At 42.6% G+C, this 22675-nt stretch overlaps 1 protein-coding gene across 2 annotated transcripts in view; it reads left to right on the top strand.

Moving 5' to 3' along the window:
- Positions 1 to 22675, top strand: part of LOC119660260 (Kv channel-interacting protein 1) — a 386504-nt gene that overhangs the window by 92694 nt on the left and 271135 nt on the right. For both annotated transcript variants that reach the window (XM_038068719.1, XM_038068718.1), the window contains exon 2: positions 5783 to 5863. The gene's annotated coding sequence lies outside the window, so the exon portion shown is untranslated. The remainder of the gene's footprint in view (positions 1 to 5782; positions 5864 to 22675) is intronic.

The raw sequence follows: 22675 nt of genomic DNA, 5'->3' as shown, positions 1-22675 counted from the left end.
TAAAAATCAACACTAGCAAATGGGAAAAACAAGTGTTTATTATTTCAAATAATTAATCGCTAGAAATACCGCGTAATTACACTCAGATAGTGAGATCGATTCTTTCCATACCAGCCTCTAAGTGGGCGTGAAGGTTTTCAAACCGGATGTTAGACGGCACCGAGCGCACATTTTCGATTAAAAGCCGTTTACTGTTTGTCTGTCTGTCACACGCACTTTCCTCAGAAACGGTTACACCTATTGACACGAAATTAAGTAGATCGGCGGGAACTGTGGACCCCGAACATGCGGTGAATTTAAGGGGAGGGGTCTATATACACTTAAAAAAGGGATCCAATATTATCTTTTTACTGAATAAAGCCACATGTGGTATCACATAAAAGGTCCCGATTAGTATTTCTCGAAGCAGGTATTAGCTTTAACACTGGTGGCAAAGACATATGTGCGGAGTTCGAAAAGGGTCAATTACTTGAAGGACCCATTCCCAGAGATCAGTCAACGGAAAAATCTAAAAAAAAATATTTTGGTTCGTTACCGTAAATCCATAAAGTTTGGCAGTAACATAGGTTATAATATGAAGCACAATTCTGCAAGTCAAATTTGTTTTTTCTTTTTGCGTCAAATTACTACTCCCTAACAGACAAAATGTCAGTCCCACATCGAATCGAATATCGGGCATATTCACCGTATATACACTAAGAGCTATTTATAAATGGAACTATCGTGTACCCAAATATTCTTACATAAAATTTCAACCAAATCTTGCAAACTTGAAGTGCCTAGCTTCCGGTTTCCTTAAGCAAGGTGAGGTGGGGTTCGTCAGCCACTTTATACAGGCACCAGTTGTCTCTGGACAACATTGTCAAAGATATGCTGAGGAGCCCTGACAGATGGTGTCATATTTCATATTACGTTCGGGTTCTTCTTCTCGTGAAAAAGACTGAGCTCAAACAGGTGGTGGTGTAGGGGATTCTTTGAACTATCAAATTCCCTTCATCTTGTCCCTTCCCGTTGGTGAAATAAATATCCTGACTTAAATTCGCTATGTCGCGGGAGAGCGGGACTGCTAGCCCCAACTATAATGTGAAACGGTTCCAATCTAGTTCCCTGATAAAGGGGATATATTTAGTTGGTGGTCCAAGGACTTACCGATACATGGTAGCAATACCACAGAGCAAGAAACTAGCGGCTATTTCTTGTGAAAAGTCCGAGGTGCTCAGGGGTTAAGTAAGTTGCATTTCTAGAACGCCCTTTGGAAGAATTTCCTATGCAGAAATCGCAGAATATGAGCAGCTCTCAAAACTAATCCCAGTGTTTTGTGACGTGACTTCTTCTTACTTCTTAGAAGATACTTTTAATACCTAACCATACATGGCTACGTTGGAGAGGATTTACAGAGGTTTTGGAATAAGAAGAAGAAGGTTTCTGCTTTTAGCAACGTAGTTTTCACTTCCTTTACCAAGTTATGGGGGCCCAGAGAGCAATTTGAGACTGCATGATTTGCAAGGGGGATGATAAGCGCAATTATTCAGAGGGGTAACAAAGAAGGAACTCTCTCCTTTCTTCCCCTTCAAGAAAGTTTTCCCTCATTCCCTCCCAGGGTAGAATTAAACATGCATAATTCATTATCATCATCATCAACGGTGCAATGACCGGTATCCGGTCTAGGTCTGCCTTAATAACGAGCTCCAGACACCCCGGTTTAGCGCCGAGGTTTATCCATTCTATATCCCTAAAAGCTGTCTGATGTCTTGACCTACGCCATCGCTCCATCTCAGGAGGGGTCTGCCTCATCTTCTTTTCTACTATAGATATTGCCCTTTTCGACTTTCCGGGCAGCATCATCATCATCCACGAGGATTAAGTGACCCACCCACCGTAACTTGTTGAGCCGAATTTCATCCATAACCAGACGGTCATGGTATCGCTCATAGATTTCGTCGTTAGGGGGCCAAAAATTCTTCGGAGGATTGTTCTCTCGAACGCGGCCAAGAGTTCGCAATTCTTCTTGCTAAGAATCCAGGTTTCCGAGGAATAGATAAAGACTGGCAAGATCATAGTCTTGTACAGTAAGAACTTTGACCCTCTGGTGAGACGTTTCAAGCGAAACAGTTTTTTTAAGCTGAAATACGCTCTGTTGGCAGCCAACAACTGTCCACCGATTTCATCGTGATAGCTTTTATCGGTTGTGATTTTCGCCCCTAGATAGGAGGAATTTTCAACGGTCTCAAAGTTGTAGTCTCCTATCTTCATTCTTCCCGTTTCACCAGTGCGGTTTGATGTTGTTGGTTGGTTGGTGTTGGTCAATCACCGTCTGCTCGATCTGGATGAAGGCAGTTTGTACATCTTGGGTCGTTCTTTCTATGATGCCGATATCGTTAGCATAAGCCAGTAGTTGGGTAGACTTAAAGAGGATCGTACCTCTTGCATTTACCTCAGCATCACGAATCACTTTCTCGAGGGCCAGGTTAACGAGGATGCTTGATAGGACATCCTGCTAGAGTGACCCTGTTGCTTTTATCTGGCCTTGCACATTGCTGAGGGTGAGCCTAGTCAGTCTTATCAATTTGGTCGGGATATCGAATTCTCCCATGGGTACACGGACTGTGGCTATGATATCATAGGCGGCTTTAAACTCGATGAAGAGATGGTGGAACTGATGACCATATTCCAACAGTTTTTCCATCGCTTGCCGCAGAGAGAAAATCTGATCTGTTGCTGATTTGCCTGGAGTGAATCCTATTTGGTATGGGCCAAAGATGTTCTGGGCGTATCATCAACGTGATACCTCTATAATTGCTGCACTGTGTGATATCCCCCTTTTTATGTATAAGACAGATAATGCCTCGTTGCCAGTCATAAGGCATTGATTCGCTGTCCCACACCTTGAGCATCAGTTGATGAACCATTTGGTGTAGCCTTCATATTTAACCAATTCGGCTGTAATTCCATTGACTCCTGGCGACTTATGGTTTTTAAGACGGTGGATTGTACGGGCTGTTTGTTCTATGCTTGGTGGAGCATTTATCCATCGTGTTCAGTTGGCGGGACCTCTAACTCGATATTTTGGTTGTTGAGTAGTTCATCGAAATACTCAATCCATCGCTCCAATATCTGTCGGAAATCAGATTTCCCTCTCTGTCTCGGCAGGATCGAGATATATAAGGCTTCATCCTGCTGACTTGTTGGTAAAACTTCCATGCCTGGTGCGCTCCCTTTAATTTTTGAGTTCATAGACCTGTTGGTTCTCCCAGGCCTCCCTTTTCCATCTGTGAAGTCGCTTCTCCGTTCGAAGGAGTTGTTGGTAGGTCTCTGCGCGTGCCTGCGTTCTTTGAGAACGCAATATTACTCGATACGGGCATTCTCCCGTTCCGTTGCTTGTTTACATTCATTGTCGATCTAGTCGTTCCGACTTTTTTTGCGACTGGGGCCAAGTATATTTGTGGCCGTATCAATGACAGCGCTCTTCAGGTGGTTGTGAAGATCATTTGTTGATGCTTCATCTCCAGGGCATCTGTTGACTGCGGATATTGCTGCATCCCTTCCCCCCTTATAGGTGTTGTGGATGGCTTCAGTATTCACTCTCACCTGATTGTCAGAGGGGATTGTAGGTGGTGTCGTAATTCGAGCCCGGAGCACTATGCCAATGAGATAATGATCCGTGATAGTGATATATTGGCCCCCCTAAATGTTCTGACATTCATCAAGGGTGAGAGGTGGCGGCGTTCAATCAGCACGTAGTCAATTTGGTTGAAAGTGGTCCCGTCTGGAGAGCCGCACGTTTGTTGGTGGGCTGCTTTCCACACAAACCAGGTACTTCGAAAAACCATTTTGTGCGATACTGCTAACTGAATGGTCCGGCGTGAACGGTTATGAGGCTTTTGTTTCTAAACTTGCGTTGCAAACGCAGAGTGCATAGCCTTTCGCTTATATTTTCAAAGTCGATAACAGCTGGTTTCATTTTTTGGCTGACTAATAAACCTACTCCGAACACATGCTGTATGGCCACTATAATATATGGTGTAGCGATTCTTCTCCAGGAAACTGGTCCCTGCCCAACGCATCTCCTGTAACGTTGTTACATCAGACCTATATTGGGATAGGGTATCGGCTAGCTGCTTAGCAGCTGCATCTCTGTACAGGGAGTGCAGGTTCCATGAGAAAATGCGTAAATCGTTATTCCGTTTTCATTGCCAGGTTCGTCGTTGTATTATCAGTCTAGTCCGAGGCTCCTGTTGTGGCTTCGTAATAAGTTGTTTTCCGTGTAGGGTTGTCAGCCTTGCCCAATCCCCAACTTCGAGGACTAGTTGGCACAATTTGTCCCGTTTTTAGGCGCGGGAGACTCGCCTTCATCTTTCTCCGTCTGTAGTTTTTCCTTAAGAAAGAAGAGATAGGGTTTGGTAGTAGAGCTGTTGGTGTTGGTTCGGCGAGCGTTTCCCAGGTTTTATGCTCTATCGTGGGTACCAATCCACGTTTCACCTTGGGATCTACACTACCCTTTGACCAATTGATTATGATGGTTTAAAAAACTACTCTGGGTGGGAGTAACTTTTTAAGCGAGGGTGCTGCCTTAAATTTACTTTGGGTTTAAAGAAGAGAAAGTTCCCTTATTACCCTCCATGTTTCTGTTAGATTCTTATTAGTGGTTACACTCTCATTGCTTCACTATATAAATAATTCCAATTAAGCATTAGAGAACGCAATGCTAACAACAATTTTGTTACCGCTTACCCCTTGTTTGTTAATTTTTATGGCTTCATTTCTGCACAGATAGAATAACATCTAAACGTTTTCGCCGCTGAATCTATCTATCAATATAGGATAAAAGTGGATATAGTATCTAAGTGTAAATAGAAAACTTGAAATGGAATTGCATATCCTTTCCTTTCACGTGTCGCTCGTTCTTTCTAGGACTCTCCAAAATGGCGAAAAACTTGCAAGTCATCCTTACGCATTTTTCAGTCAGGACTGTCGTCCTTTCAACACCGTTCTTAACCCTCCTTTATCAGATAGAGCGGAAATGATACAAAAGTAATCCACAACCACAAAAAATCAAAGCGTTTTGCTTATATAGATTATCATCCTTTTGCCCCCACCCGACACACTCCATCGTTGCTTTGTCACTCCTTCAAAGTACAAAAGCTAACATTTATTCGGATCAGTATTATATTTCATTAGATTCGGCCTAAGTTCTCCCGTTTGCAACTGTGTCGGGCCGCCTCATAGAAATGAGTGTGTACATATATGTATGTATAGTGAGAGTTATTGGGAATCATTTATGAATTGAGGGAATGTGATGCGGGACTACGCCAACATAAAAAGCTTACGAAAGTCATGCCGGTACCTTTTTCAGACCAGATTCTTTCAACAGCGATTGATATTCTGTGATTTGATTGATTGAGGCTTGTAGACAAGACAAATTTGCTGTCAGGCTAAGATACGCCTTTAAGCCCAAATAATACAAATCTGACATTTTAATAAAATTGCAAAGAATGCATGATTGGTGGGCGGAATTTGGAAAAACGTTAGTGAATTTAGTGAAAGATGCTCACCTAGCCAGAAAATAGTGTTGATTTTGAGCTGCGAACATATCCTCATTAAGTTGTACTACGTTTCAATCCTGGACGCTTGATAGATTGATAGGAATGAAAAAGGCGTCATGCTGATAATTTCTAAATTTAGATTGTTGTGGCCAAACAAGCGCCGCTTCTGTAATTAGCCAATTCACGGAAAACGGAAACTTCCCTTATATTTAATTGCTTCATTTTTCACTTATTTTCAGAAAGGCGGAGAATGTGTTTAAGGCGGTGAACAAGCTGATGGATTGAAGCAGTCTGAATGAAAGTCCTGACGGGGCAAGATGGTAAGTTTTAACTCGAATATTGTATTTATAAACATGCCAGCATTCGTGGATCTCATAATTAATGGTAATATGATGCCATTGTCAGAAAAGATATTTATTATGAACAGCGTCAATTTAGATAATATTCCGGATATGAGATTAATCTAGATGCTCAAGATTAGAATAGAACTAAATTCTATACCTACCTGGGTTCATTATAATTGAGGGTCGAATTTTCAATTAACATCTCAAAACGAATAAAAGTTTATTTTTGAAACTAGCTACTGCTGCTGACTGCTGTGATTATATGTGGTTGCCAGAGACCCTTATATGGGATACAGCGCATAACTTACGCCTACATGATATTATTGCTGGTTTCTGACGCTTCTTACCTTCCTCCTCATCAAATCTTTACTTTTTTAGACCATCTGTTTCTGGGGCGATGCGTTCATGTAACATTCAGAAATAGCGAATTACACTCCCAGAAATGAAATCGTCTCCCTTCCTCAATGTAGGACCTGCCCACTTTCACTTCGGGTAACCACAAGCGATGGCACTCAACTTGCCTCTAATTGATATCTACAGAAGGTTAATCAATGATCCGTCCGTGGTTAGAAGTCCATCTATGCATGCAAATAAGTCGGTTTCAGTAACGGATTTAACTAAGTTCTCTCGAAAAAACTGTTTTGAGTTATAGGTGGAAACTACAGAAAGGTATTGAACTAACAGAGATCTCAGCGTTTGTTGTTTCCGTATAGGCTTTGCACCAATCTGTCAATGAAAACTTTCAGTTTAACTTAAACCTCCCAACGAAACGACAGAAGACCTACTATCTACTGTACTATACATATATTCCAACGTTTTGTCAACTCATCGCCGTCAAATTGAAATGTGTTGAGTTTGGACAGTTCCCTATCATTCCTTAATTTCTTCAGATCGTAACTTGAAATGGTTTTCCATAAAGGCCAAGAAATGATAGTGAAAGATTGGAATTCAATATTTGGTTAGGCCTAAGAAATGTTCTTGCCTAACTAATATGATTGGTGGACTTTAGCATTTTGATCATTTTTTGTTTTGACAAACTATCGTTGAACCAGATTGAGAATATTTTCTCGAAATGGTTTTGCTTTTACTTTCAGGTAGACTGTTCAGTTCATGTAGTTCTTCTTGATCCTTCAATTATATGTATGTGAGAGCTGTGCAATGTCGTAGAATTGGGCGTACGGATTTGTCCTTTTTAGCTATGGCAACTGCAGAACAATTGATCTATATGGGTTCTCTATAGCATATGATTGGTCTGATGAGAGGTTTATATTAGGTAAGGTTATTACTGGTGGAATGTCCCTTTGCCTTACGCAGTAAGAAGGGAATCAAGTTTAATTCCTCGTTCACTTTAGCAATGGAATTTTGTACCAAGGTATGTAAGACAGTGTGACGAGATAATTGTAGCGACCCCAGTTTTCGATTTTCAACCTTTGATCTTTTATGGATCATTTTAGATCCGAAATATTTCCTTTTACTTCTGAATACACAGAGTTGGTAGTGATTTTAATCCCACAACTTGTATAGTAATTGTTGAGGTCAACTAAATAGTATTCGATGCTTCTTAGTGCCTTAACAGGATTGAAACAAAAAGCAAATGGGTATCTTCAGCAAATTGAATGAGTTCCAAATCAGACTGATTTTTGAAAATGTCAGTCGTAAATATATTGCACAATGTAGGTCCAGAAATAGAACCCTGGGGAAGTCCAAGCATTATACAAGGACAAAGCACTTAGGATACATTTCCTTGCCAAGGGCATCAACCCATACTTTCGCGCCTATAGCAAAGCGGAATTGGTTGTGCATCTCCGGGTAGATATAGGACCCCCAACATACGTCATTTGCCGAATCAAGGCCCAAACTCTAGATGCAGCCTTGTCCGCTGCTGCCTTGATTCTCTCGAAGAAGCTCATCTTCGAGTCGAGTATTAAACCAAATTATTTAACCGCCAGTTTTGGCTCTATAGTCAACTCGCCTATCCATATGGAACGCAGGCTCGGGATTTTCTTTCTGATGGAGATGACTACTTCAGATTTTCCCAGCGCACGACTGAAACCATGATTTTTTCATCTATCCCTTATCCATCGCATCAATGCGTGGTCCGCATAATCGACCAAGGCCGACTCTTTTGGTATGTCTAATGTTAGCAGATTATCATAATTAGCATTCCAGAGATCCAGCCCTGAGATGGATCTCTGTGCTAATTCCGGACGTGATCTACATCTTCCTCTGGTCCTCCAGCGTCTCATAGAGTAGAGAGCGATATTTCAGACAATCTCTCAATATCCACAAGAGCTAAGTTGGTACGTGAAATGAGTTTACTAATGTGCCTAGCATATCTGTTCATCTTACGGAATTAAATTAATTTCTGACATCAAGCGTTATAAGGAGTACTAGCCATCGAGATCGGCGGTTGTCTGGCTCGGCGGATGAACTGGATCCATGACTTCCATAACATATTCGACCGAGGTAGTAGGGCAAATAAAATTTTGGTACTGGATCATGCAGTCACCTTGTTACATTCAATGTGAGAAACGGATATCTTCACAATAAGAATTTTTCTTCCCAGTAGATGACAGATATATTGCAACTATACTTGTTGGCGATGTAAGGTACTCCCGCGCCAAGGTGTCAGCCTGACCATCTTGTACTAAAATTCGCAGAGTGCTATCTATCCGTCGATGCTAGAACTAGGATTTGGATCACATTTTAACATTCTCTTTGTCATTAAATCATTTCCTGAATTTCAACTCGATCTAGCAATTCTATTTTTATTTTTGTAACAATGGAAAATATTGGACATTCTGCGGTTATTATTTTTTTTGTAAAATGGTTTAAGCCAATGGAGAGTTATACCGAAATGGAAAATGTGTTAGGTGAATCTTCGAAAGCAATCGTTTACAAGTGGGCTCGTGAATTTGAAAGAGGTACCTCCTTCCCATTGAAGACGGATAGTGTAAGCCATATCTTAAGTTCCGCATCCGATTACAATTTCCTCAGCAACATTTGGAGCGTTCTAGGGAAAGTAAAAAAGATTTTGCTCATCGATTCATCACCATAGGGTGAGAAATCAGTTAAAGAGGTGTTAGCGTCAGTGTTTTGGGATGCTAAAAGAATATCGTTAATTGATTACTTCCAAACAGGTAAAACAATAAACCAAGATTATTACTGTAACCTTTTGGATCAACTGGACATGAATAACAAAAAATCTGGGTTCCCAAGAAAAAAGTAATTTGGCATCAGAATAATGCACCTGCTCACACAGCTTACAAAGCCATAGTTAAAACCAGCGAATTAAAGAACGAATTGCTGCAAGATCCACCCTGTTCGCCAGATTTGGCTCCCTCCGATTTCTGGCTGTTTCTATACTTCAAAAAATTCTTAGGTGGATATCGATTTTCACTAAATGAAGAGGCAATAGCTGTTGTAAACGGGTATTTTGTAGATTCCACAAAATTACAATAAGGATGGGTTACTTAAATCAGAGAATCTACGAAATAAGTGTATAGAAGTTAAGGCAGATAACACATAAAAATCAAGTAGGTTTGACAACTATAAATCGGTTTTTTCATTTCCATTCCGCGAACTTTTTGACATACTTAGTAATCTGTCATAATAAAGATATAGTATATTTTCATCTATTTCTTCTTTAGCCGTTATCCTGCTTTGCAGCGGAGTCCGTTCCTCCGGATCAAATTTGCTATTTCTTCCCGTCATAAACTTAGCCCCAGTGTTTCTAAAATTATCATCTAGCGTACCAAGTCAATACTGTTTTGATCCGCTTTTATGTCATTTCCCATCGACTTGAATGTTCAGGCCAGTGTTAGCTTTGAGGTTTTACCCTTTCTCTCAAAACATCAATGGATGAATGAAGAATGAAACAATGAAATCAAAACAATATGGATCGCGAATGTCCATATATGAGACATGATGATAGCGAGTTATGCAACTATACCAGTGCATCATGTTCGGAAAATGTGTTGTTACCAATTATATTTATCGCTGCTAATCGAGGACTTCGATTGAACTGGCTGCCGGAGAGTCAAAAGAGCAGAGCAGCATTTTGAGGCATAATTGATTTCGAAATGTCCTTTTCTTTTCTTCTTCTACCGTTGTCTCGTTCAGAAGCGTGGTCGGGCTGTTTTACCTGCCTCATTTTGCTTGGTGAAAAGCTTGATGTAGGTGGAGTCAAAAGGCTCTCAAATCACCATCCAGTGGATGGCCAACAGTGTTTGGGTTGGCCATTCCATCATTTCATTTCGACTTCCACGTTCAGACCAATCTTGGCAAATAAATTCTCGTTAGCGCGGATTACATGTCCATATCATTGAAAACCTCTTTCTCCTAATTTTTCCCCGACGGGTGAAATTTCATATCGATCACGGCTGTCCTCATTTCAAATGTGATCATGGCGTGTTATCCCACTTGTGATGTTTGTCTCTACTACCACGAGGCACCATTGATTGTTTTTAATAGTTAGCTAGCCATTACAATCATAGAGAGCGACAAGGCGGGCGACCCTATTGTAAATTTGCTCCAAATCAAATTGCCTATGAAATGCTAGGACGACATCATCTGTATAGAGCAGTGCATGGGGCATCTACCAAACTTCAAACTAGAACTGATTTGATTCTTGTTTATTTGAACGATCTCGCGAATACGATTTTCAAGAATGCGTTCAAAAATGTTCGTAGTGTAGGACAGCGACCGGATCTGACAACAATTTGAACATTGTTCTGGACGGCCTCAATTTTTCCATATTGGATTAGCTGTACTTTTTCGCTAGTCAGACGTCCTTAATAACCCGATTGAAGAACTGAACCAGAGTGTTGATTCCCAGATCCCTGCTTGCCAAAGCTCAGATGCGATATTATTAGGCCATATTGTTATCCGCAATTTCATTCGTTTTATTGCTGTCTTGACTTGGCGCTGGCAGGTTAAATTGCTCCAAATATCAACAGCGGCCTCATAGGCAACAGCATTGCAGTCAGTGACGGTGATAAAATATCGGTATTTTATGTAGAGATAGTCGATTTGTATTTTAGTATTTCCACTATAAAATGTAGGAACTCGAGACAATCCTTTGATAAACCAGGTATTGATAAGCCGTGAATTGTAATGACGAAAATGTGTTGAGGCCATGGCCAAACATCATCCTTAGCGACGAGATACGTAGAAGAGAGGGGAGCTATCTTAAAAAGTTAAAAAAGATGGCGAAATTGACCGCGAAGGTCTGCAGGCAAATAGTAAGGCTTCATCGTAGTACTCCTTCAACACGTGCTGCATGCGTCTGCCCTAGCCAGACTCTGGAATGTATAGGTCCTTTGAACACTTCGATCCCTCGATTGCCATTACACAAAAATTCACATCTCCTTTTCACCGTTATGTGGGTCCGCACTGGATTCTGAAAATTCGACAAACAGGGGGACTTCCATGAGCCTATCGACAGATCATCACGCGCTAAACTGAAAAGTGAAAATAAAAAAAAAATTACGTCTCGACCGTGCGCGGTCCTCGAGGTTCCGTCCCCGCCTTGGTATCCTCAGGCCATTCTATTGAAGATTCTCCCTTTGATAAGGAGAGTTTTGCCGGGTTAAAAATCAAAAGGGGAAGAGGAAGTTCTAACATCAATATTTAATTAAAATTCATTATAAAATTTCTTTTCTCAATCATAAACAGAAAAAATAATAAACGAAAATATAATAATAATCGTTGGCACAACAATCCAATTGGATCAGGGCCTTGAAGTGTGTTAGAGCACTTCATTCAAGACCTTGTGGCGCGGCAGGATTCGCGGCATTCGAAATTTATTTCGAATTTTGGGATAGTTTTCACGAACTTCGGCGAGCCGAGAAACGACTTCACAGACGGAAGAAGGAAGCCTGGGAAAACCAAGAGGTCTGTGAACTCGAAAAGTACAGGGAGTAACCGTATCATGCGTGGAAGTTTTACCAACAAATCAGCAAGATGGAGTCTTACAAGCCTCAATGCTCATCCTGCCGAGACAAAGAGGGAAATCTGATTTCCGACAGAATGGGCGTATTGGAGCGATGGGTTGAGTACTTTGATGAGCTACTGAACAACCAGAACATCGGCGAGTTGGAGGTCCCGCCAACTGAAGACGACGGACAAATACGGCCACCACCAAGTATAGGAGAAACAGCCCGTGGAATTCATCGGCTAAAAAATCATAAGCCCCTAGGAGCCGATGGAATTACAGCCGAATTGGTTAAATATGGAGGCGATCAATTACATCAAGTGGTTCATCAACTTGTGCTCAAGGTGTGGTACAGCGAATCGGTCTACGACAAAACAATGATCTTGCCATGTATTCCTCAGAGACTTGGGTTCTTAGGAAGGAAAGAATCCTCCGAAAAATTTTTGGATTCCTACGTGAGGATGAGCGATTCCATAGCCTACATAACGACGGAATCTATGAGCGGTACCGTGACCGTCAGGTTGTGGATAAAATCCGGCTCAATAGGTTACGATCGGCGGGTAATTTAATCCGTATGGATGAGGATGATCTCACCCAAAAGTCTATAAGGGCAATATCTATGGTAGAAAAAGAAGACGAGGGAGACCCTGCCTGAGATGGAGCGATGGCGTAGGTCGAGACGCCAGGCAGCTTTTACGGGAATCGAATTGGTGGACCCCGGCGCAAAACCGGTATGTCTGGAGTTCCTTATTAAAGCAGGCCTAGACCAGATACTGGTTGTTGCGCCGTTGATAATAATGAATGGGGAATATCGTGCGTTCAAATATTTTTACACAAAAGTCCAGTTTTTTCCAGTCGTGTTTCTGGCTTTGCGTTGGTTTCAAGCTTCCTTGAGGATTATCTTATTTATGTAATTAGACAGTACGTTGTACATTTTAGATTTCCACAGCAGCCGAAGAAATATGAAGTATCTTCACACCGCCACGAGACATTAAGCTTATAATTAAAGATTTTTCTATTCTATTTGATTACTACTCGGCTTTGATTAAGAAGCTTTTGTAGAATAACCGTTGGGCATGTGATTTGTTAAGCGTGAGGTAAATTTTGATAGAAAAGAACTGGTCAAAATATAGAGTCTTTTTATTTACCGTGCAATCCCTTTCAAAGATTTCTCCTTTTTCAATCAAAATAAAACGACATCAACAATTTCAACTGCCCATCGGATCAATAAACTAACTTTCACGCTCGAAACCACGAAACTCATCTTTCCCTCCATCTCTCATAGAACTATTCTGAACAAGACAACTTCGTAATATTCTGAAATTTATAGATGACCCAAGATTCCGGTACGCCATGCACCAGTTGCCCACCATAAAGTTCTTCTTCAGATAATCATAAATCTGTATCAGTTACTTATCTAAATTAGACGCTTCTGCTATGTAGATGGAAACTTCTTGTTAAGTATAATTTTCATTTGCGAAACTAGAGCTTGGGGTGATGAAGGATCTCATATCCAAGGTTGTTTGTGGAAGCAAACTCAAATTTCTCGGTAATAAGATCTTTATTAAGATATAGATTTGACATACAACCAGAATTACGACTTCCCGAAGGATAAACGTAGTCAAAGTTTATAATTCACTGGAATAATAAAAATCCCCATTTTATGTCCATGCAATATGTGTTCAGTATCAGAGAATGTACCTATATTTATCCTTGTGCAATAACATGCATGGCCCCCACGTGTGTTTGCATGTGTGAAACCAAGGGGTGGCATCAGAAGCAGATAGTGTGCCAGGAAATCATTATGAAGCACTGTATTTGCTTGCAATATGGTCGGTCGTCCTGTAACCAAAAAAGTAGGAATTCTACCACCCCCAACTGGCTTAACTCGAAGCACAATATTTTACGCGGAAAGTATTCTATTGATTTTATCCTGGATTGTTTAGGTGGCAGGTAGGATAGTTGAAGCTACGTTCGTTACACATGAAAGGTTTCAGTGAGCAGTTTCGTGCGATTCTGCTACCTTGCATGCCAGCTTTAAATTTTTAAAGTAACTTTCAGCATATCTGCCATTGTGTTCGCAACTGTAGCTATTGTTTGTGCACATATGCATTGTCCTCGTAGAGCGTTGCGTCAGAAAGGAAGTTTGATTCAATGGTTTACAATACATTTGAATATAATATTGAAGGAAACTGTAGCGGGTGGATTGCGCTAAGTTTGGAAGGATGCTGACAATACCATAATACATTCGAGCTAGTTGGAAACGAAGTTGAGTTGGTACTTTGTTTGCAAATAGTTTTTACGTTATTGCAAAACTTTTGGTGGTTTGTTTTCCATCACTCACGCCTGACTACAGAATATAATCAAATAAACCTGGAATCGTAGAATACTTTGTATGCAGTTTTCTCATTCGGAAATTCAATGGAATGCACCATTTGTGCATAAGATTTTTACGAAAGTACTCTATTTGCTACAAAATAAGTTCGACACTTTCAGAACTTTGGTGACTTTTTATGAAATGCCACTTGAAGTTTCTTTACTGAAAATTTGTATCCTCATCCACAAATATGTATTTAAAAAGTAAAATCTTCGATTTACGAAATTTTTTTCTACCTATTATTAAGAATAATAAAACTCAGCCATAGTGGCATAGTTTCAATCTGAAAGGCTGTGGGCCCCCGTAGCGCTTAAGGGGGGTACATGAGGAAAGTGCAAGAACGTTGTTATTTTGGAGATTATTCACGAACAAGCTTTTATCCCATCTGGCAGTCAGGGATAAAATGTACACAGCTAAAAAATTTAGGACCCAATATAGATAATTGACGGACTCGTTTGACTTGGTGCATATATATATGTACGTCAGGGATTGCACTGCCAGAATATTCGCTTTCGTGTTATTGGTTTGAATGACCAAAAATATCCATCATAGAAAATTCGTTCGGAACATCACCGCCACTCATTAAGGCAGGACAGTATTAGGCTGACTCGAACCAGTACTGACAATGGCGGCAAACGGGTAAAAAATAAAATACAGACGGTTTACGAAACTGTGCCATGCCCGGTGGTACACCAGTAGTTGAAATCCTGGACATCAAGCAGAAACTTTCCGTTGAAATTGTAACTGCATGTCAGTTGCCTTTTGAAATTTGTTTCAAATATACCTTTGCTAATTGAAGTAAATTTATTTTAACGGTGTGAGAGTGTTTATTTCGATAACAAGTCGCGAAACCGGCAGCTGGATGATTTAGGTATGAAAGGTGTTGTGTATTTCCTATACAAACATATTTGAATGGACATTTGTTTCATTTGTATCTAGCATGTGATGTATATGCATATAATAATCATCATCATCATCAACAGCACAACAACCGGTATCCGGTCTGGGCCTGCCTTAATAAGGAACTCCAGACACCCCGGTTTGCGCCGAGGTCCGCCAATTCGATATCCCTAAAAGCTGTCTGGCGACCTGACCTACGCCATCGCTCCATCTTAGGCAGGGTTTGCCTCGTCTTCCTTTTCTTTTTCTACCATAGATATTGCCCTTATAGACTTTCCGGATGGGATCATCCTCATCCATACGGAATAACTGACTGAATAATTGAGCCCGATTTTATCCACAACCGAACGGTCATGGTATCGCTCATTTCATCATTGTGTAGGCTACGGAATCGTAATAATAATAACCGCCGAAGCCGGTCCCAAGCCCGGTTGTGAAAGGAGGAGGGATAGCTTCAGTCTGAATGGCTGTACGCCACCGCAGCGTCTCAGGGGGTAGGTGAGGAAAGTGCAGGAACTTTGCAGTCTTGCAGATTACTCACTAAGGAAGCTATCTCAACACCTGGCAGCAAGGGATAAAATGCACCACCAAAAATGAGAAGAAGGAGAAATTTAAGGTCCGGTACGGATAACCGGCGGGAGTCGTCTGACTTGGTGTCTGGGTCGGGCTCTCGTAATGGACAGCACGGCGTCGAAACCGCTAGTCGTGGGGCGGTTCGACGTCTAGGCGCCACAACGACCAGGAGCACAGCTCCGCCTGCTGCAGCTGTTTCGCCACAATCTGTGGCGACCACTTCAGCAGGTTCGCGTAGGAAGCGGATGAAATGGACTGAAGAAATGAACCTCTTCATCATCCGCTGCTACTACGAAATAACGGCGGGGGCGGGTACAACATCTTACCGCCCCTTGTTGCACCAGAGATTCGTCGAGCGTTTCCCGCAATTCGCGCACGTGATTGTGCAGCGAGTCGCAGACCAGTACCGCTTTATTACTCGCAGTGACACAATCCCGGCTACCATCAGGAAGCGTGTTCGACTTGAAGTCATCGGGGAAACTGGTGACCGAGAGTCGAAGGGGGCAGAGGCGGCGACATCAACAACACCACGCCGCACTGCAGGTAACAGTTTCAGTACTCGCCAAAGCACTCTTCTCCACCGTCCAGCTGAGGTATCCGCTGAGGTTCGGGACGAATTCCAAAGAGCGTGTATAGAATTCTCGGATATAGGTCCTTTGCGTAGACCAGGTATTCCTAGGCTCTATGCATCTCCAGCAACTCCGGGAATTGTATCTCAAATCAATGATGAGATTGCATCTCGACTGTGTGCTGATATGTCGCTGTTGCAACTACAATCACTTGTGTATTGTGGTGCAGTTGCGGCTATCAGATTGCACGGTCAGAAGATTCGCTTTCGTGTTATTGGTTTGAGTGACAAAAGGGATCCACCATGGAAAATTCGTCTGGAACGTCGGCGGGACTCACTAAGGCAGGACATTGCTAGACTGATTCAGATCAGCACTGGCAATGCCAGCCGACGGGTGAGAAATAAAGTGCAGAGGGTTTACCGGAACTATGCCATCCCCATTCAGACACCCGTTGTTGAAATTCTGGACACACTAAAACAGAAACTTTCTGTCATATGCAGTCGGTTACGACGGTATGACGAAAGTTATTCCAGACGTGTCCAGAATGCAACATATGCGAGGAACCAGCGGAGCTTTTTCAGATCACTCAACGAATCGCAACAGAGCGCCCAGACAATACAGTTCTCGGTGACGGAAGCGAAAGAGTATTGGGGTGGACTTTGGGGGTTACCTGCCCAGCATGCTGAGCATGCTGAGTGGATCACCGCCGAAGGCACCCGCCATGCCTATACACCTGGCATGAATTTTGCGGATGTTACCGAAGAGGAAGTTCGACGAGCCATAAATATTTCGAAGAACTGGAGGGGCCAGGTCTGGATCGAGTGCAGAATTTCTGGTATAAGAAATTTACCAGCGTGCACAATCGGTTCGCACGCAGTATAAATGAGGTCATGAGTCGGCCGGAGGAATTTCCACCTTTCCTCACTGCGGGGATTACCTACCTTATTCCTAAGAAGGACACGGTTCAGGACCCCGCAGACACAAGACCGATCACCTGCTTACCAACCCTCTACAAATTCATCACGTCCATTATTAGTGGAAGGATCAATACGCACCTCGAGACCAACAGCATTCTGTCCGAGGAGCAGAAGGGCTGCCGAGTTGGGTCAAGGTGTTGCAAAGAGCAACTCATTATCGACTCGGTAGTTGCAGGACAAGCAACTAGAGGCCAAAGAAACCTCTTCAGTTGCTATATCGATTATGCCAAGGCTTTCGACAGCGTTCCGCATACCTGGCTAATCGACATCCTACATCTGTATCGCATTGATCCGAAACTAATAAAGTTTTTGGCGACAGTCGTGGAAGGGTGGCATACCACCTTATCGGTGCGTACATCTGAGGGTGCTGATACCTCAGAGCCCATCCGTATACGGAGGGGCATCTTCCAGGGGGATTCGTTGAGTCCCATTTGGTTTTGTATGGCACTGAACCCCCTTTCATGGCTACCGAATGATGCTAGAGGACATGGTTTTGCAATAAAGTATGGCCTACGTGCTAAGCGCGAACTGACCTGATGTACTTAGATGACATCAAGCTGTATGCTGGTACTGACAACCATCTTAGAAGTCTGTTGCGAATAATAGACATGTTCAGCCGTGATATTCGGATGGAGTTTGGATTAGACAAGTGTCGAATCCAAGCCATCCGCACGGGCCGCATGCCGGACATAGCATTGGTGACCTCCACATCGAAGCTATGACCGAGACAAACTTCTACAAGTACCTAGGAATTCTGCAAGGAACCTATGCTCGAGTTGGTGATCTAAGGGATGCTCTACTGTCCGAATTCCTGCGACGTGTAAAGCTGGTGCTGAAATCGCATCTCTCGGGGAAGAATAAAATAAGCGCGTTGAATGTATTCGCTATCCCTTCACTGGCTTATGTATTCGGGATATTGCCATGGACGAAGACCGGCTTGGAAAACGTCCAGCGGCGGATACGGACAACTATGTCCAAATTCCGAATGCATGACCCAGAGTCTGCCGTGCAGCTGATGAACCTGCCTCGTGACATCGGAGGTAGGGGCGTGGTTGACGTGGCGGCACAACATCATCGCCAAGTCGACTCGCCGCGCGCTTATTTTTACAGCAAAGAGCAGGCGAGTCCCTTGCATGCGGCTGTCTGTAAGGCAGACTGTGGACTGACTCCACTGAACTTGAAGGATCGATCTTTCAATCCTCCGAGTGGGGTGAAGTCGGACCAATGAATGGAAGTCGAAGGCAATGCACGGTAAACACGGGAATTGTCTTTGGCAGCCATTTGTCGATTTGCATTGGTCGAACAGATGGCTGTGTGCTGGGGAGCTCGTTGCTGAGACGGAGGGGTTCATGTGTGCCATTCAGGACGGCGTGGTCGCCCTCGTCCGGTTTACCGATATGAGCCGCAAGCAGTACTTGATAGTTATACTTACAGCATGTGTTGGGATCGGCAAGTTCTGACTGACCGCCATACCGCACACAACAAGCCTGACGTACTGTTAGTTGACAAGACGGGTCGCTCCGCGATTGTTACCCTGATTTGACTCAGGTACTCATTCACAGTTGAGTCGACTGTATCCGCCGTCAAATCACGATACAAATCCCACTGCCGCCAGTGAGATTTGAACCGCGCCCTTCCGTATGCCAGCCTTGTTTTCTAACCACTCAGCTATCCGGGCACATACTATGTGTTATATGCATGTATTATGTTAGAATATTCACTTTAGTGTGATACTGACATTCAAAGTGTTAGAATTTGCACTGAAGCGACAATTTTGACCTACCATAACTTTGTTAGTACTTCTTCGATTTCCACCAAGTTTGAATTATGATTTACAACAAAACCTATATTAGTGCAAATTTTCATGATTCTAGGATGAACTTAAGGGTTACAGTTAATTACTAAAAATTTTAGCAACATACGATTATTAACTTTATTTGAACAGATGTCAGAATGGAGGGTATTTCGGAGCTTAGCTACGATATAGTCGCAGGTACGTAATTTTTTTCAGACTTTTCGATTGAATAAGTTCTGAGAATGAGTCTGTGAAAGAAACGACCACTTTGCAGCCCCGCCCTCAATCTTTTTTACATTAAATGTGAAAACTGAAGCCAATATTGGCAAATACTAATCGAGACCTTTCATTTGATACCCAATATGACTGTATTTGGTAAAAAAAAATTTTACACACCGTTTTGGATGTAGACCCCCTCCCCCTTCCACCCATGTATTCATGGGCCTTCATAGTTCCCATCTCGCGAAGAAATTTGGTGTTATTCGGTCCAACCGTTTCTGAACAAAATGTTTCAGAAACACAGACTAACAGTATACCAATTTCAATAAAATTTTGTTTTACATAAGGGCCTTCAAAATGTGTGGCAGAAGTAGCAATGTCAATGTTTAAATTCAATTATCTTAATTGCAGTGCAAAACATCTTGATTTGAATTGATTTGAATATGTTCCCAGTTCTAGTTCGTTCTTGTACAAAAAATTAACTGCAACAATGACTTTTATGGGCAAAGCACTGGTACTAGTACCTCTTCTAGAGTCTCCTCTATGTTTCTTCTTTCCTCCACAAATTTTGAACAGGTGGTCAGGTTACCTATACAAGCATTGGCACTCCAACTGAGAAATTGGGTAAGATTATAATTAATCTCCCCGTGCCATGTCTGCAATCAGTCCTTGATTGCAAGGATAAGCCTGTAGGTCCACCGATCCTTTCCCCATCTGTTTAGAGATCTTTCCCTTTCGGCGTTCTTCGTCTGGGACAAATGAGAAATAGGCTTCGCATTGTATATGTTCGGCATCTCATCTGCCAAGATATCAATCCGCATCATTCCCGACATTATGAAGGCAGCATAATCTACATAAGCAACCTAGAAGTGTTGCTTTTAACTGAGCTTTCCGTCTATCATCACTTCCAAGTATTTGATGGCCAGCTTGGAAGTGATGATATAATCCCTAATTTAAATACGAGCATAATTTATTTTATGGCGCTTGATAAAAAGGACTGCTTCTCGTTTTTTTTCCGAAAGTGTCAGAAAAGAACTCTCTAGCCTTAACAGCACTGATTGCTTTGCATGAGTATAACTCAGCATCTTCGAGATGCCTCACGACCACAACCATTGCTAAGTCGTCCGTAAATCCCACCACTGCGGCTTCCTCCAGGACCAGAAGATTGATCACACTGTTGTACATAATATTCCACGTCAGTGCGCCTTGTGGGACACCCGCGGAGATAACGTATTCCTATTCCTACCAAAACCTCCGTTCTTGTAAATAACTATCGACAATATCAGCGAGATAAGCGGGAATACCAATCTTTCCCAAGCATTTCCATATTAGGTTCCAATTGGCCGAATTGAACGCATTTCTCACGTCCAGACTCACCATCATGCAGTACTTGCTCTTACTGCCCTTTCTATGAATTGCATCTTCGGACAAGCCAGTAACCAATTTGATGGCATCAGTGGTTGATCTGACTCTACGCAACCCATACTGCCGATCTGAAATGCCTGCTTGGCCCTCGATAACCGGTAGCAATCTTTTGTATTTAATCCGCTGCAGGATTTTGACCATAGTGATCAGAAGACAGAGGTTTACCAGGTGGGCAGCACCAAATTCTGCGGATTCCGTGCCGCAAGCTTAAGGGTCCTATTTACTACTTCATCCAGGTTCAGGGCGTTGTTGTCACCTATTCTATCGAAAATCTGTAGTAGCTCCTCTTTGGAGACTACTGGAACTACCGTCACATTCAGAGATCGCTGGAAGTTGTCGGTGGCCCTCTCTTGCTGGGGAGTAGGGCACGTGATCTGTGGAGATCACGTGCCCCTGTGCCCCTGTGCCCCCTGTGTCCTATTACAATTCTATAGGCGGTACTCCACGGGTTTATGTCCGCCTCTAAACCGAGCTCTTTAAAGCATTCCATCTTGCTTCGCTGAATAGCCAGCTTGAGGGTTTTGCGAGCTTCTTTAAAGACGTGCTCTTTTCGCCTCTGAACAATCCTGCCTTCTGCGTGCCCTGAGCTATTCGTCTGGCTCTGTGACAGGCTGATCGAAGGCTGGCCATTTCACCATTTCATCAGAAGTTGGGTCTTCTACCGAGGAATGTGCATCTCCTAAGCATGGACGCATCGCATGCTTTGGTGTTGCATTGTGGATGGAGAGCTCTTTCTGTAAAGACGCCTGCTTTATTAAGTTGGTCTAACGCACTTCTATAAAGATATGCTTAGCTTTTACAGACCAGTCTGACATCTTTCTCTGTTTCGAATATGATGATTTTCTGCCCTGCGGCTCCCCCCATAGTCTAAAGGAGATTGCTTGATGATCGTTGTGGGCGTAGTCCTCGCTGACGCACCAGGACATACGACGTACCAGTAAGGGCTGACCTTTCTTTCCGAAAGGTGTCTGCATAACCTCTAATAGACTGCGCCTCCTTGTATTTGTTTCTTTGGTACCCTATTCTAATGCCCAGCCATTGAAGTCGCCGGCATTCACGTTTGCACTTCGTCCTCTTGCGTCGAGAATAAGATTGTCAAGCATTTCCTCGAATTCAGAGAGTGTCAGCCTTGGTGAGGTCTAGCAGCTGTAAATATCTACACCACATATTTTCGCCCACAAAAAGCCACTGGTTGTCTAATTCATAGTACATTGTATGGTTTATCACCGCTACACTAGGTAAATCTGTAGCCCATACGTCATAGGGACGGTTTCTATAATTCTAACTTATAATGGCAATTTCCATCTCCGATTTGCAGGTGGTCTGCACAAGAAAACTTTGAGCGATCCTGCAATAATTGCGATTTACTTGAACAAACGTCATTTTCTCCTTACAGTCAATGCCTTCCTGAATTCCGGGCGTTTACTACTACCGACAATATACCGGCTATCCCACTCCTTTTCTTCGCACAACAGGCAGGTGATGTTTTTCCCCTGCATCATTGATTGGATCGATCAATAATGTTGGTGCATGCCTTCGCGTGGTGTTTAAACATGAGGCATTTAAAAAACTTCTTTAATGAGATCTGTTCTCTAAAACAGCAGATAACCCATCCAATCTGAACTTTTCTGACCGCCAAAAAATTCTACGCTGCCTCCACTAGTCATCGTACTATGGCCCCTTGAGTACTGCAACAGGTTCTTCTAAAACTGACAGCAGAGTCCTCCGTAAGTTCTTTTAACTTGAATTGTTCCCTCAAGCCAGTGGAAATTCCTCCTTTCGATGTTACTTCATCGTTATATTATTTGTGGATGTGTTTTTGGGCACATACTAAAGCATTCTCCGCAGGTGAATTTTTAACTTGAATATAAAAGCTGTCCATTTTGCCCACGCAAAACATCGAACTTAAGATCTCCTTTCTGGGTTCTGCGCATTCTGTTGCGCTTGCAAGAGATAACTATTGCCTCTGGGCAAATTTGCACTTTTACTTTCCTTTTCGCCTTTTTGTTGATAACTTT

Source organism: Hermetia illucens, chromosome 6 (genome assembly GCF_905115235.1).
Source record: "Hermetia illucens chromosome 6, iHerIll2.2.curated.20191125, whole genome shotgun sequence".
NCBI lineage: Eukaryota > Metazoa > Arthropoda > Insecta > Diptera > Stratiomyidae > Hermetia > Hermetia illucens.
This window is presented reverse-complemented; position numbering and strand designations above follow the sequence as displayed.